The 16,427-nt window shown below is 43.1% G+C and overlaps 1 protein-coding gene across 6 annotated transcripts in view; it reads left to right on the plus strand.

Annotated features, from left to right (window-relative positions):
* The window catches only part of Hs3st5 (heparan sulfate-glucosamine 3-sulfotransferase 5), a 332,523-nt gene that overhangs the window by 309,890 nt on the left and 6,206 nt on the right, over positions 1 to 16,427 (plus strand).

A 16,427-nucleotide genomic window follows, 5' to 3' on the forward strand; every position in this document is an offset into this window, starting at 1 on the left:
TCAGTCAACCAGACCACTCTGTGGGTAGAAAGTTTATTATTGGGAGATAAACCGTCAAAGAGTCGAGAACGCCATCCAGCAGGAAAAAGCATCGGTTAATCCTGAGATTCGCAAGAGAAAAACCAGTTCCACAATTCTGAGTCAAATTTGAAGTAAGCTTTAATTAAATCCTGACCAAGATGGACTCTAGCCAGCTCTGTCTCTGGAATCCCAGCAAGTGGTAGTGCATCATGTGTTGGGGGAGTCTTTTAAATACAAAACCATATGACCACCACAGTTCCCATGTGGCCTCGTCATTTTCCAAGAAGGACAACGTCTAGCATTCCAGTACGTTACCTGGACCTTGGGCGAGTAGAGCTTACAGGTCAACTTTGGCTCTTACACCTCGTTAGTTTTATTTGGAAGGAAGGAACCAAAAGTGTCATGAGGAGTTTGAACTTCTCGCTGTAGGCTGTCCCAGTTAATCTGGAACTAGATGTCCTTTGCCAGAGGTATTTGATTGTTAGGACCACATAAAGGAAATAAGAGCTTTCTCCGCAAACAGAAACCTTTCCAGAGATTCCTGAAGAAAGCTGAGCTTAGCTTTCTCTTTACTCAATAACGGTCCTGTTTACCATTCCAGGATCCAGTTGAACCCCAGGTTCAAAGACTGCCAACAATACAACTCCTTAAAAATTAGGACTCCAGATGAACCACAAACAAGCAAGAGGATCACTGTGTGTAGAGTAACAGGCTACAAACCAAACGAAAAAAAGCCCAGAGCCCAGAGTTTTCAAATACTGGATTGGGCGCGGGACATTAAAATAGCTTAAATCTGGCATGCTGCTACCAGCCTCAGCCTGTGTCTCTGGGATGACACACGCCTTGTTTAAAATGCCTGCCTCAGACAGCCGGATGCTTCCAAAGGAGTTTCTGACTGACAACCGTCTCCAGAGCCCCAGCTTTGAGTGGCGATTTCAGGAAATTTGTGATGCTAGATCCTCTCTCTGCTCTCCGGTGTTTAAGACATAGACCTTCTACCACTCATGAGTGTCTCCTCACGCACCTAGAGCTGTCTCTCTCAAATGTGAACCTCAGGGAGCCATCTCAAACAAGTTTCTCTCCCCCTTCTCCCTTTCTTGTTTCCATGCCTTCTCAGTCCCTGTGAAAAGGACAAGGCAGGGTCCTAATTTCTATCGATTTCTTCTCCGATTTGCAAATCTATTTTCTGTCCTGGGTCTATGAGAAGCTTATTTATCCTTTAGGATAAATGACAGTTAGTAAAGCCAGACAGATAAATCACTCCAAACACCCCCTTCTTACTTTCTGTAGATTTCCACTCCCTATCTTAGTTGACCTCACACAGCCCTCATTTTCTCTTTGAGATACCCTGTCACCAAGACACAGTAGGAATAGCGATGTCACTCTGCAGTGCTGTAGGAAAAGTCTTCGCTGCCTCTAGCTGCAAAGCATCTTTAGGTTTGACACCCGGGGAGTGAGTTTGCCTCCTGGGAACTATCTCTGCCTCTTTCTGCCAGATCTCAGGTTCCTTACCAGCTTACACATTTTCACCCAATGCTAACCATCTCAGCATCCGGTCTCTGCTGAAGTGATGCAGAAAGACTAATTTTCTGAGGAGAAACATTTTAGCCAGTCCTTAAACCATTGTATTCCACCTCACTGTTACTCTCAAGGACTAACAAATCTTTCAGGGGTTCCGTCATCCATTAAAGACTATCCAAAGTTCTATGGATTTAGAGGGATGAAAAAGAAATGTTGGAAACTACATATGCGTTCAGTTTCAAAGGGCAGGACTTTTGTTTGTTGAGCTCTCTGAAGGGAAACTTCTGGAAGTAGAAAAATGGGACAGCTGCCATCCAAGGAAGACCAGTGATACCAAGAGCTGGAGAAGGGGGAGGCTGGACAGCCAAGGGGTCCAGGACCACACGAACTCCATTTCCATGAATATATTAAAACCTATCCAACTACCCCTTTGGATGGGTGCATTCCCTGGGTACTGTATCCCAGTGAACCTGGTTATTGTAAAAAGCACAGCATCCTATCAAGGGGTAAATATTAGTAAACATGAAAAAAATCTAAACAATTATTGGATAAAATAATAATATCTAATTCAGGGAAAGCTATAAAGTTATTCCAAACTACAAAGTTGTATTAGTTGGGAGGGGAACCTAGATTAGTGATCTGATTTCACAGCTCTTACAATATTGTTATTCTAGGAAATTATCAAATTAAGTGGTTTATTAATTTTGCTATTCTCGGTGAGTGTGTTTACAATCCTTTTCATTCTATGAGGATATTGTTCTGAGATAAACTGCTAAACTGGTGAGAGAGAGAGAGAGGAGAGAGAGAGAGACAGAGAGAGAGAGAGAGAGAGAGAGAGAGAGAGAGAGAGAGAGAGAGAGAGAGAGAGAGAGAATATGAAAATAATTAAAAATTAGTCTACATTTCCTTTGTCATTTTCTGAACTCATATTTTAGCAAAATTCATTTTAGTGGTCTTTCAAAACCTTTATTATCCCAGGATTAAATTTGCACTAACAGGTCCTAGAACTAAAAATTAAGGCCAAATCTTTATAGAAAATGTTATTTTTTTCGGACGAGCTCTGTCAGCTACTAGCTGTGTGGGCGTTGAGTGCTATACTCGACAAGTCAGAGCTGTTTCATCTATAGAATGAAAGCTATAATGTCTCCCTCATATCTTTGTTGTAAAAGCCCTGCTTAAATTAGACCTATAAAAGTGACACAAATGTCTGTTGCATACCCCAGTGAGCCGCTGAGATTGGAAGATCCCAGGCCAAAATGGAATTCCGTTTCCCTCCCTGTCTCCTAAATGAGATTCCTGCGCAAGTAACTAGCCCACTTTAAGCGTGGTCATTACAAATGCAACCTGAGTATCCCGCTGTAGCTGGAGTCCGCGGATGCCTCGTGATACCTCAATGATGGGAAGCGGGATAAATAATGGGTGCGCAGTATCGGACGCTGAATGGAGGTAGGGAGCATTGGGAAAGTCAGAATAGGCTCACAGCTGTTCACAACACACCACTAACTCACATCCCGTGTTACAGTGGAAGTCTTTTTCCTTCTCATTTCTAACTTGGATACCTTCACGGTTGAAGAAAAAGCTAATACCTGCCTTGGCCATTTCATAGGGCAACCATGAGCATCCTCACTGAGGTATTTTCTGCTTTAGCTATTAACCAACGACACCCACACGGACCTGCGCATTGCCCTGAAGCCGCCCATAACCTCCTATGCCCGCTCTGGTTTGTACTCCTGAACACACGGTTCTTCTCCTCACCGCACTCTTACTTGATTATCAGAATACAATAAAAGAAGATTCTTTATGATGGTCTTTCCTAACTACCCTCAGTTAATTTCCTCAGAATGTGGTTCCAGTGGGCTCCCGACAGCAGGGCAAACTGAAAGCTAGTCGGTAGAATCTTTCTCAAGTGTCAGGATCTTTTCAGACAGAGGCCGTGCCTCAGGAGCAGACGATTATTTTCCACCCTAATAGGCGGTGCGATGGGGTGGCACCATCTTTAACGAGGCTGCTTCTGTTTAAAACGGAGGGGAAATAAGATATTAAAAATTGAAAATGACCTCAGGCACAAATTCCACCCCTCGCCTTGTAGCTGTTCCTTTCTGATGTGTCCCTATCTCATTATGGGAGCAAGAGGTGCAAACTAAGCTGATCATGATAAAAAAAAAATCTCTTCAAATAAAGAAATTTTACACCAAGAAAGGATTACCGAACACGTTCCTCTTCTTCAAGTCCTGTGTTTCTTAAGTGAAAATCAGGAAGGTTCTCAAATAATTAATAAAAAAATTATGTTAGGGGAAAATTTTAAACATGAAATAAAAAAAAATCAAGAAGTTACAGGAGTGGTACGATTTATTCAAATTCACATACGAAGTTGATGATACAGTTTGAGCTTTCTGGATGATTTTTTTTTTTTCCTTAAAGGAAACCATAAGTTCAGAGATAGCTTTCTCTGGTTTGTTACTCATCTGATAAGCACTTCCTTCTTCTCTAAATGTATGACAATGAAACTCTCTTTGTAGTGTGTGTGTGTGTGTGTGTGTGTGTGTGTGTGTGTGTGTGTACACTAACTTCATTGGCACATATCTACTATAAAGAGTGCGTAGAGGAAACTTAAGTACTTCTGTCCCTCTGGGCAGATTCCGACCCCATGCCCACAGTTGGAAGCAGTGAACCACAGGGAGGATCACAGAACTAAGTTGGAGAAACAATGGAGAGGGATCCCAGCTCTGGAAGAGGACATGGAAAGGTCATGGACCTGTGTGATAGACCTACAACAGTGTCTGCCTTTTAAAGTCACATGTGAGACAAGATAGGAAGCATCACTGTGAAGTCAGAATGGTCTGTCTGTTGTGGTTTGCCCTGAAGTTATCTGTATTTTGATGCTAATTCCACTGCCCCAAGGACAGCTGCCTAGTCACTTACTCAGGAATCAGGTGACTTCACCAGAACCACCTCCCCGTTGAATTTCTAATGTACAGGTGAGGGGCAGGTACAGGATAGAAGGAGGCCTGTCATTGGAGGAGAAGGAAGGATGGGCGGGAGAGAAGTTTGAAGGAGGAGGAGAAAACTAGGAGAAAGAAGCCATGACAAGACAAGATGGCAGGTGATGTTAAGATTCTGCTCTGTGTATTTGCAGGTTGTTATTAATGTTCTCAAGGGCTGGATGGTACCAGGATTTGTATGTTTAAGTGGGCAATTATATCTTATCAGTTGGGTCAAAGATTATTGTGTTGTGTGTTCTCTTATTTGAGGGTTTGAGTGTAGGAAAGTGTGCGGCTGGGATGTATTTCCACTAAGATATCTAGCAGATATCTTGGGACACTACAGAGCCAGAGGTAGCGGGGTAAAAGACAACTTTACTCTTTTTTATTTTTATATTTTTACAACAACAGTCTGTCCTTCAAACACCGGTGACTATAGCAAGATGTACATCACCAACCATGGGGTTTGGAGCAATTGGAAAACCCCAAGGTCCAGCAAAGATTAGTAACTCCAAGACATTGACCACAAAGCATGAAGCCAAGTGTGCTGTGCTGACTTTGCAGCTGAGAATCCCATGCGACACCTTGGTCACAGCCCATGTGTATGTGTGCCCAGCATCATCTTCATCCACAAGAGGTTATGAGGGAAGAGCTATAGTTGGAGAAAGGAGTTGGATGACTGCTTAGGTAAGAAGACATACATAGAGCTGAAGGCCATTGGACAACATGCAGATACAGTGGGCCTGACCTGTGAGATCCTTTCTTCACTTCCAGGCTGGAAGAGTCAGCTCTGAGTGCAGCAGAAGATAGTGTTTCCTCACACTTAGCCAAGAGTGGACCTTAGGGAGCAATAATGCAATAATGGAGCAGTATTTATGTGCCTTGTTCTCCATATCATTTCTCATGGAGAAGTGTGGGTCTACACATGAGGGTACTTGTGTGTGCAGTACATGAACAAAGATTGCTCTCTTGTACTTTCCTGTTACTCTATACCTCTATACCCCTCCTGTTACTTTATACCTCTTCCTCCTCCTCCTCCTCCTCCTCCTCCTCCTCCTCCTCCTCCTCCTCCTCCTCCTCCTCCTCCTCCTCCTCCTCTTCTTCTTCTTCTTCTTCTTCTTCTTCTTCTTCTTCTTCTTCTTCTTCTTCTTCTTCTTCTTCTTCTTCTTCTTCTTCATAGTTTCTCACTGAACCTGGAGCTCATTGTTTAGGATAAACTTGCCTCTGGAATCTGCCTAGCTTTATTTTCCCAACACTGAGGTTAAAGTAGCTCTGCACTTGGGAATGATGGGTGATCTAGGCTCAGGACCTCATGCTTGTGCAGCAAATGCTTTACCCATTCCACATCATTTTGTCAACTGCCCTGCCTGACACACAGTAGGTACTTACTAGATGCTTGCTGATGACTGGAAACATAAGAGGCTGTCCTAGTTCAATATTTGATGGAGCTCTCACAGCTCTCAAGGGAGAGCTGGCATTCAGGGGAAGGTGTCAGTGGTAACAAAAAAGAAAGGGGTTGGGGAGTTTATTTTAATTTATTTATTTTATGAGTATGGATGTTTCCTTTCATTTATGTATGTGCATCATATGAATACCTGGTACCTGTAGAGGCCAGCAAATCCCCTGGAACTAGAGTTAGAGATGGGTGCTGGAAACCAAGCCTAGCGCCTCTATAATAGCAGTAAGCCCTCTTATCTGCTGAGCCATCTCCCCAGTTTTGAAGCATATTAATAACATACAATTGAATATTTCGACTAAAAAATTAGCTTGCTATATTATGAATAAGATATTCAGTTTCATTTTACATGCAAACTAACTGTAGATTATATTATAGTTTTATTAAATACAGGTTTATAATGCATGTATACTTTATTTTGCTATAAACGTTATTTTAAAATTACTTTTCTTCATTATTTCCTTTTTTAGGTTCTTCTATTTAGAAAACACAATCAGTGGCAATATAGAGGAAAACAGATGGAGACAAAGGAAGGCAGGGACCAAGGGTCACAGGGGCAGAAAGATAAGATCCCAGGAGTCTTAGAAATGGAAGTGGATTTATGGGAAAAGTCAGGAGCATGGGACATGGTAAAGTGAGTAGGAATGATGGGAAGACAGCCCAGCCTCATTTTTACACAAACAGTATCACTCTATGTTTAGAAATTAGATCTTCAGAAAGAAGTAATGAAAGACAGAAGTAATATCGATGCGATTTGCTGCTGGTGAATCCTCAAGCAGACTCCAGCGAGGGTGGACGGCTTGGATGTTTATTAATCTCGGTTGCAAGAACCATCCCCTCATTGCTACTTGTCTGTTACCAACATTAGTGGAGTGAGATGGAATTTTAAGCGGTGAATATCTGGTATTCCCACCTAACAGATGCAATCGACTTAACCTCCCAAGTACAGACACTTGTGAGATGCACCAAGATAATCAAGAAACGACTAGCATTCGGTACTTTTTTTTTTTTTACCTTCTACAATGTATTTAATTTTAAATTTGTGCAGCCTTGGCTGGATTTTAGCTACCAATCCTCCTGCCTCTGTCTCCTGAGAGCTGGGATCACAGGTGTTTGCCACCTCACCAGGCTATAATCTAATTTTAATAATGACGTTAAGGGGCTGGGGATTGGGCTGCCTCAGGAAAGAACTTAACACACAAGCATGAAGACCTGAGCACCAAGTAAAAAGCTAAAGTGGAGTGAAAAACAGCTTGCAATTGCAGCACTGAGGAGGAGAGGCAGGAGGGTCTACCCCTAGGGCTTTCTGGCCTGCTATACTACTGAATCCGTGAGCTCTAGGATCAGTGAGAGAAAACAGCTGAGACACTCGTGTATATTGGACCTGCACATACACTAACATGTGCACACAGACACATGCATACACAGAGAGAGAGAGAGAGAGAGAGAGAGAGAGAGAGAGAGAAGGACAGATAAAAAGAGACAGAGAGAGACAGAAAGAAAAATAGGCATGAGCAAAGAGTTGTGTACATGAACACATGTGTGTCTTAGCATGTGCGTGTGTTTGCATGTGCATGTGTGTGTGTGTGTGTGTGTGTGTGTGTGTGTGTGTGTGTGCATGTGTGGGCATGCACATGCACATCTGGCTTGCTGCAGGAACCAGCCGTAAGATGCCAATGGATGGGCATCATCCTGCCTCCCTGACCCATGTTAGAATAACAACTTGCTTTTTCAGGTTTCTTTCTTTAAAGAAATTAAAAGAAGAAGCAAAATGCATGGGACAATAACTCTGCTGGGAATATCTTCTCCATCCCATGCCCCTCTGGCTGGCTGGCTTTCACCTTGATTTTTTTTTATTTTGTTTTTGTGACACAGCTCGCCATATTTCATAAGCTGAATTTATGGAAAGGTGGGACTACACCAACTCTACCTGTAATGTTTGCGACTTTCCTGGAAGGAAGAATGGTGCTGTAGGGATCCCCAGGCTGGCAGCTTACAATCGTTAAACTAGGCAGTTTGAAGCTCTAACCTGGCCACGTCACCTCCCAAGCCTCTGAGACATGAATGTTACTGCCATCCTTCCATCTCAAGTCTGGTGGCCATCCGACAGGGCATCATTCAGATGCTGCAAGGCTGGGATTGCCCATCTATTTTCAAATGGCTTAGTAAAGTTAGTATGTGTTTACGTAGTAATAAGCGGGACATAAATCATATATGTAGCAAAATGTTAACTACTGTGGGACCTAGACAAAGGATACATAAGCACCCAGGTTTTCTCAAAAAGGCAGGAAAAATGAGATCACTCTTAGATGCATGGCACTTGATGACCTTGCAAGCACCAGGCATAGATAAAGTGTTTCCATTCAGTTAAAGAGAGGTGGCAACCAGGTGTCGCAGCTTTCAGGATATTAAAGTCCTTCCCCATCTAACTGATTTGATTATTCAGCAATTGTTTGCTGAGCATCTGCCACCCTAAGTGCTGGTGATAATTCAATAATGAACAGACACACTCTTAATCTGGGGAAGTGACATTATAGAAGGACACACACATAAGCCATTTCGGGGTTAAATAGAATTCTCCAGTGGATACTGTAGTAGCATAGGCAAGGAACATTTCAGCCAACCCTGGATTTACAGAAAGACTCCCAAGGAACTAAGATGAGAACATTAGGCCTAGGGGAGACAGGGAGAGCATTAGCCTGGCAGTGAAGGCTGCTGTACTCCTCACAGAGCTCTGAGTTACTGTTTAGGGGCTATAAGATCCTCGGAAGAAAGCCATCGAAACTGTAAGGACCATGCACAATTCAAAACGGCAAGCTGTTCTCTGTGCCGAAGTTACTAAGTGTAGATTTGGGGGGTGGGGTGCTGCTGTGGAAAGTGGTAAAGGACCCCTTTAAAAACCACCTCCCTGATAGCAACCCATTAAAGAGTATTAAGCCTGGAGGCAACTGGATCAGATGTCCATTTATAAAGATCCATCTGGCATCAGAGTGAAAAAATAAATTGAGGCAGAAACAAACCTAATAGTAGGATGCCACTTAGGAGACCATAATGGCTAGTTTAAGAGAGATAGTGACCTGAGTCACAGTAGTGACAAATGACAGCGCAGAAAAGCAGGTGGATCCACACAGTGCATTAAACAAGGAACCAAGTGCGCCGAGCTAAAAGGCAAGGGCGATGAACTCCAGGGCTTCTTGTAAGTTGGTGAGCAGATGGAGGGGCACAGACTACAGTACTCAGAGGAAGGGCTGGAAGGGGAAACCATAGGGCATAGCAAAAACGGAAAGGTATTAAACGGATTTCACCAGGCTCTTCTGGAGGTCAGCGCATGATAACTCAAGTCTGTGACAGATGGCAGTCAAAATGTTTCCGTCATCAACTATAAAATCTTTCGTAGGGATAAGCAGAAGGCAGGTACGGGTCTCGTAGTTCTAATGAGTGTTAATCCGAATGGCCTGGTGGCCTGGTGAAAGAGAATGTGCCTGACAGCTATGACAGCCACCTTCTATTGATGTGCTGGCCTTTGCTTACCAACGTTCTTCTTCCTTCAATCCAGTTGAAACCACACAATCGTGTCTATTTCTAGTTCTCTTCCTCTTAGAAACTTTTCCTTCTTTTTTATGCTTCTCTATCCCTTACCTCAAGTTTCAAGGACAAGTTATATTATTTGGGGTAATTCCTTTTGTCTGTGTGGGTCCATCAGTGACTAAATATTTATCTAGTCTCTCAGGTGAGCATCTGGGGATTTCCGTGGCACTGCTGTCCTTTGAGATCACATCACTCTGAATTAGGTTATCTCCCTCTCTTCATGTGCTTGTAAAATGCCCCTGAGTAAATAATCCATACATCTCTCTGCTACTCATTATCCACCTGAAAAATAAAATAAAACAGCTTGTACTTTACAAGTCTCCTGCATTAGGACAGGAAATAAATGTGAACAGAAGAGCCGGGTGCCCCAAAGACACAGGTCTTGTCTGCCTCTGAAGCCTGTTGCCTGGGACGACTGAGCTAGTACTCAAAAGAGGGCTATGATTTTCCGGGACTCATTCTGCCATAGGAGTTCAGCTGCTTTAATGAACTGTGTTGCTATTCCCATTATTGCTCTGACTGCTACCAGGGATTTGCGGGAACCTTGTCTACAAGCCTTTGAGCAACACTTGAACATATCTGTATCGTTATTATTTCCGGATTTCCTCATTTCTTCGTTGTAGCTTGGGAATTGTTGCTGTCTTTGCCTAGTGCTGTTTTACAAAAACAGCCAGATGTCTCTGCAGCTTGTCATTTCTGGCCACGTACTCTCTTGTAGATACTCAGCTGTGTTCAGCTAACACACCATGTCTGTCTGTGGTAACTTTGCTGCTCTGGAGGAACGGTGACTCTGCTGAACACAAAATGAGACACTGAGAGCTTAAAAGCTAGCGACAAGTGAGTGTTTAAATATCACAGTTAGCCTTTATCCTTTTTTGTGCATAAAAATACTTCACAAACATTTTTAAAAAATACTTTTAAATTGCCCATCACCAATATAATGGCTTTAGACCAAGTTCTCTGGAGGAACAGGACTAGTAAAACGAATGTAGATTATTACGAAAGGGACATGTTAGATTGTAGGTTAAGTGGGAGGGTCCCGCGTCCTCTCTGCCACAGGGCTCTGCCACTCAGGAAGGCTGGACACAGGAAGTTTGACCACGCTTATTCCACACCACTTCCGGGTTGGTGTCGGGCTGTGGGAAGCCACAGGACACCACTCCACGGATGGGGAAGTGCGGTCTGGGAGCAGGACACAGCCAGCCTTACTCAGGGGTGCTCTGGCCTGCAAGGAGACTGGGGCTATTGGATTCTCAGATTCTTGGGCATCCAAGCACTGCTGGGATGCTGCAGAAGAGCTGATGATGGAGTGGAGGCGGAGGGAAAAAGGAGGGGTATGCTCTGGCTGGCCCCAAAGGGAGAGTCTTTGTCTGGTCAGCAGGCTTGGGCTTGGTGGTGGCCACCTCTGAGATCTTCTGCAGGAGATTAGGTGGCAGCTCTGGAGGCAAAGGGCTTCTCTATGGCTCCCCACAGCGGATTCCATGAAGAAAGAGGCTGTCCATGGTTTTAAGGCATTTATTTCAGGGTGGAAAATGAGTGAGTAAAACCACACCCCACTTCTCAGGGTGGACCTGAGATTAAATATCTTTTGCAGGGAGGAGTGTCTGGGAAGGAAAGTTCATTTACTAAGCCTCCAGGCCTGTAGGCACCACATTAAAAGGGAGATCTGTCTTGACCTGTGGTCACGTCCTCTACCAGTGAAGGGGGTTGGCATTGCCCTTCTGTGACTGATGGTCACAAATCTATGGAGGGCTGCGGGCTAGTGACCAGCCTGGTTTCCTGGAAGTTAGGTGAAGCTCTTACTGTCCCTTTCAGGGTCTCCGGGGTTCAAACCTCCTCAACCGGAACGGGGATCCAGGGTGTCTTTCACTGCCCCACATTAGATTGGGCAGTACATATATAAACTGGGCATTCTGTCCCAATGGGCTGTCTGTTCAATGGAGATGCTGAGAATCTCGTTGCCTGCCCTTAAAGCAAGGAAGATCTCTAGGGTCCTGGGAGCTGCTCAAGCCAAGAGGCTGGGTACCTCAGATTGTTAATTTGGTGCTGAGAGCCTAGAGAATTCCTGGAGAGCCAGCTGATTTCACTCAAAATAGGAAGGCTGAAGAAGCTGGCTTCTAATGTTAGTGAAGGTGGCAAAAGCAGAAACAGGGTAGATGATCTCACCATCAGAAGTGAAGTGAGACAGGCAAAAACAGCACCGCATTTCCTTTGGATTCCTCTATATCTGGCCTGTTGGCCTCTCTAAGAGGGGATCTTCTCTCCCTATTAGTCAATCCTTCCAGGAAATGTCTTCATATACCTTCCCAGAGCATCGTTTCTTAGTTAATACCAGGTCAAATTGTGTCAACAACCAAAACTAACCATCACAACTTCTCCGATGAACCGTTACTAAAATATCATTTGCTATCTTAATATCATTGCCTATAAAGATTGAATGCATACTATTTTGTTGTCTTCCCAGACTAAGAGAGACAACTCCTAACTTTTGAGCCTCCGACTTTTGTAGACCCTTGAGCACTTCTTGATACTACAGGAAAACAAAATGCATCCTGACTCATAGGCCAGTATCTTTGTTTTACTTGAAGAAAATTTATTCTGAGACTGCTCTCATATCATCCCTGTAACCTTCTAAAACAGAAGGCAATGTTGTTTTAAATGTCTACTTAAGAGTCTCACTGGGATATGCTGGTAAGACCTCCCTGTCCCTCAAAAGTCCAAAGGTGGTTTAGCTCATAAAGACAGGCCTTAACTGTGTGGTCAGTGTGAGTGGGCCCTTGTCCATGACCACCATCTTGCTTTAATAGAAACTTCAGTGTTAGTATTGAATGTTTAATGGAAGATCCTATTAAAAGTTATTTATACTTAAAATGAACCTATATTTTTCACAGTCCAATTATACTATTCATGAGAACTGCATTTATTCTATTCTTTGCCTCTTTAAAATGCACTGCAAGAACTAATTTATTTGCTTCCTCAAGATAATCATTATGCTTCAATATTGTAATGTGCTAAGATGTTCAGAAAGTTCTCTCCCACGGTCCATGTCATGATAACCCCACAAAAGAGACACTACTGTCTTCACTCTATAGATGAAGAGAACAATATTCAGAAGGTTTTCAGGGCAAAACTAAACCAAATTCCTCACAAGTGCTCCTGGCCCTGAGACTGTGGTGTGTGCACTACCTCCCTGGAAACTCCCATAGCAGCTGTGATCTCACTTTCAGACCCCCTCACATCACAGCAGACCTGAACATACATGACTGATAATAGCACACAAGGAATCAGTATAAGAAGTAGGTCAGATCTTCACACAAAAGGCTAGAGATAATCCTATTAGACATGTTTAAGGCATCCTGCATACAAGGAGGCTAAACTGGTCTGTATATCATGAATATCAGAGTATCCCATAGAGCAAAACCTACATGAAAATATATGGGCGTGTCCAGAGGTCAAAGTCTATATTTGAGCTTCTTGGGGCATGGATAAGATTGAAAGATCCAAAGGGGACATAGAAAAAAAATTAACCTCAGAGTCAGTGAGGCTTAATGGCATAATGAATAAGACTTGCATAAGCATTTCTACAGAAAACTAATAAAAGTAATATGTTATAGATCCCTAACTCCCAGACCACCTCTTTAGTGGCCTTCACACTCTCTCACTCTTCCTTTTCTTGCCTGCTCTTCTCAAGCAGGGTACAACCACCCGGTCACCCTAGATCTTCACTTAGCCATGTGTATACAGACACTTCCCAAGCTCTATTCCCAGGTCCAGACACACCCCTTTGGCCCTCTAGTCATCAGCATCGTGGAGCAGATCCATTTCTACCAAGTGGTGGGAATTGTCTTGGAATATTTCCGCCATGATCTCCACTCCTGTAAAGACTCCGTAAGACTTAGGAAAACCAAAAGAGAGACCTAGGAAAGCTACTCTGAGCCAGTGAGGAGGCCAATGGGAACATCAGGCTTAGATGGATGAAGAGCAATAGAAAAGTGGGCACAGAGGGGAGTGTGGACAGCTCATGAAGGAGAAGGAAGCTGGCCATCACACTGAGCCTGGCTACAGACTGAGTCTGGTAAACAACCCCCAAACAGGTCATGGAAAAAACAACTTATGAAGGTTAACTGGGCTGCCATCCCATAGAAAGAGGCAGAGAGCATACCTGAGTGTTGAAAAATTAATGTTAAAAATGTGGGAGTGGGGGGCTGGGGATTTAGCTCAGTGGTAGAGCGCTTACCTAGGAAGCGCAAGGCTCTGGGTTCCGTCCCCAGCTCCGAAAAAAAGAATCAAAAAAAAAAAAATGTGGGAGTGGGGGCTGGAGAGATGGCTCAGAGGTTAAGAGCACTGACTGCTCTTCCTACAGGTCCTGAGTTCAAAGCTCAACAACCACGTGGTGGCTCACAATCATCTGTAATGGGATCTGATGTTTTCTTCTGGTGGGTCTGAAGACAGTGTACTTATACATAATATAAGTGTACTTACGCTGTGTATCCTGCAACAATATTCACATTTATGCACAAGCCAAAGCCCTGTTGTTGCTCTAACGCCCTTGGCAATCAATCCAGAGAAAAGCTAGTGGTGCTTTCAGAATACTTCTGAACCCCATGCTATGACACCTATCAACTTGATTGTATCTAAATGAACTACAATCCAGAAATGGAGGACACATTTGTGATCTGGATCTTGACATGGGATGACACATAGTTTTTGATCTGGATCTAGAAGCCTAGTAGCCATGAAAAGCTTAGACCCACAAAAGGTGGTATACCCCTTTAATCCCAGAAGATGAGCCAAGCAGATCTCTTAGTTCAAGGCCAACCTGGGGCAGAGCAAATTCCAAGTACAGAACAGCTTAGATCCAAGGAGTACACACCTTTAATCTGGGACATAGCTTCTACTGGAGGCCTACATAAGGACAATGGAAGAACTCTATTTTCTTCTTCTCCTCCTACTTGCACTTACTTGGCAGAACATCTGTTGGTACCTACTTCTTCAGGATTCTAGCTTATACAGAAGACTAAATGAAACACCTAACTTCATGGGACTGAACAACTACTAGATTCTTGGACTTCCATTCACCGTTGCCCATTGTTGGGTTAGTTGGACTGCAGACTATAATATATTAATTCCTTTAATATAGAGAGACATTCCAGAAGCTACTACACATGCCACAGGCACCGCCTTTGCCTTCTCAATGCTTGGCAATGCTATAGCCAGAGGAAGTGAAACAATCTATGAACATCCCTTTCCTGGTCTACGAAACTCCTTCTATCTCATAATTGTTTTGTGCTTTTTGTTTGTCTGTTTGTTTTGTCTTGTTTTTTAATTTTATCTTTGGGATTTCCTGAAATAGCATCTTGGCAATGTACTTACCACAGAGAAGGCTTCAATAACCTTCTTTTCATCTTCTTTCTCTTTTCTAGGCTACTGCCTACAAGCCAAACCCTAGTAAGTCAGAACTACAGGTGAACCCATCCATTCCCGGCAGATTACCCTTCTCTCCCATCCCTATAATTTCCTTGTGTGCTATTTAGTACAATTTAAAAGTGTTTTTCAATCCTATATAGGTGTGTTGGCTTACCATCTGTCTTTCTCACGAGAGTGGCCAAGAATTGTGTCTGTTTAGTTGATCATGATTCTCTGTAAGATCCAACACAGAACTTGGCTCGTGGATGTTCTCCTTCATCTGATGTTATCCACTTTCTTGGGATGACTTCCAGCAGTCTCCCTGGTAAATAAAAACTGAATTTCACGGAGCCCATATTCTCCGGTGTTTTCCTTCAATCTCCTTCCCTGACATTTATTCACATATTACTGAGCACTCCGGTTGTTCCATGACTCTTTAATCACGCGACAGGTTGCCCAAGGACTTAAACTCATTCAGAGCATTTAAAAAAATCCCCCATGTACCTACTCTAGGAGTAGAAAATGTTATTGGCACTCAGCAGATTCTTGGTAAATGTAAGTATACATCAGCCTGACCATTGCGGCATATCTCTTCTGCATAGTGGGAATCTTCACATCAGAAACATAGAGATGCCTTTGAAGCAAGATTGCTTCCAGCCAGGCCTCAGCCTCCTTCTTCTCAGGCTCCTATTTTCAGTTTCAATAAGAAGCAAACAATCTTATCTTGAAAGGGGATTGGATTTATTTTTAATAAGAAGTCTGAATTGAAAGCTTTTATATATTTTTTTCTCCAGAATGTAATAACAACACAAGTAAAGCCTTACACTACACTTCTTATGTATAAGAGAACAAAGCCGGAAAGGCAAAAGCAAGCCTGATACCGCCCAACCTATTCAACTTTCCCAGGAGCCTGGGGAAGAGACACCTAGTCAAACTGTGTTTGCAGCATCCTGGACCGGGAGGAGACGTGAAAGCAAACAGCAAGCTCCTGTGAGCCAGTGTCTTCACACACGGTTGGGCGGACCTTCACCACTGATAACCCAGGAAGCAATCACTTCGAATCCTGCCCTCTTCTTTCATACACAACTGAAGCAAAGCAAAATGGTTTAAGCTAAAGATGCTGCTGCTATGGTCAATATGGTCATTTACTAAATCAGAATTTCTTCCTTTGTTATTCTAACTGCAGTTTACCAGTTAGTTACCTTACTGTGGAAACTTTAGGGTGCTCATTTTCTCAATATTCTTTGGATGGCCTATACTCTATCAATCTGCCTATCTATCCATTTATCTATAGCCATATATAATTATATTTAAGAGTTTCATATGTATGTTCATACATATGAATTTTTATATGCTGTAGAAATTGTTGAGGGCAGGGCAGATTCTGTATAATTCTCCCATGGAACTAATAGTTGATCTTATAGAATGGGCCAGGTTTTTTTTTGTTTGTTTGT

This window comes from Rattus norvegicus, chromosome 20, assembly GCF_021556685.1.
Source record: "Rattus norvegicus strain SHRSP/BbbUtx chromosome 20, alternate assembly SHRSP_T2T, whole genome shotgun sequence".
Taxonomy (NCBI): domain Eukaryota; kingdom Metazoa; phylum Chordata; class Mammalia; order Rodentia; family Muridae; genus Rattus; species Rattus norvegicus.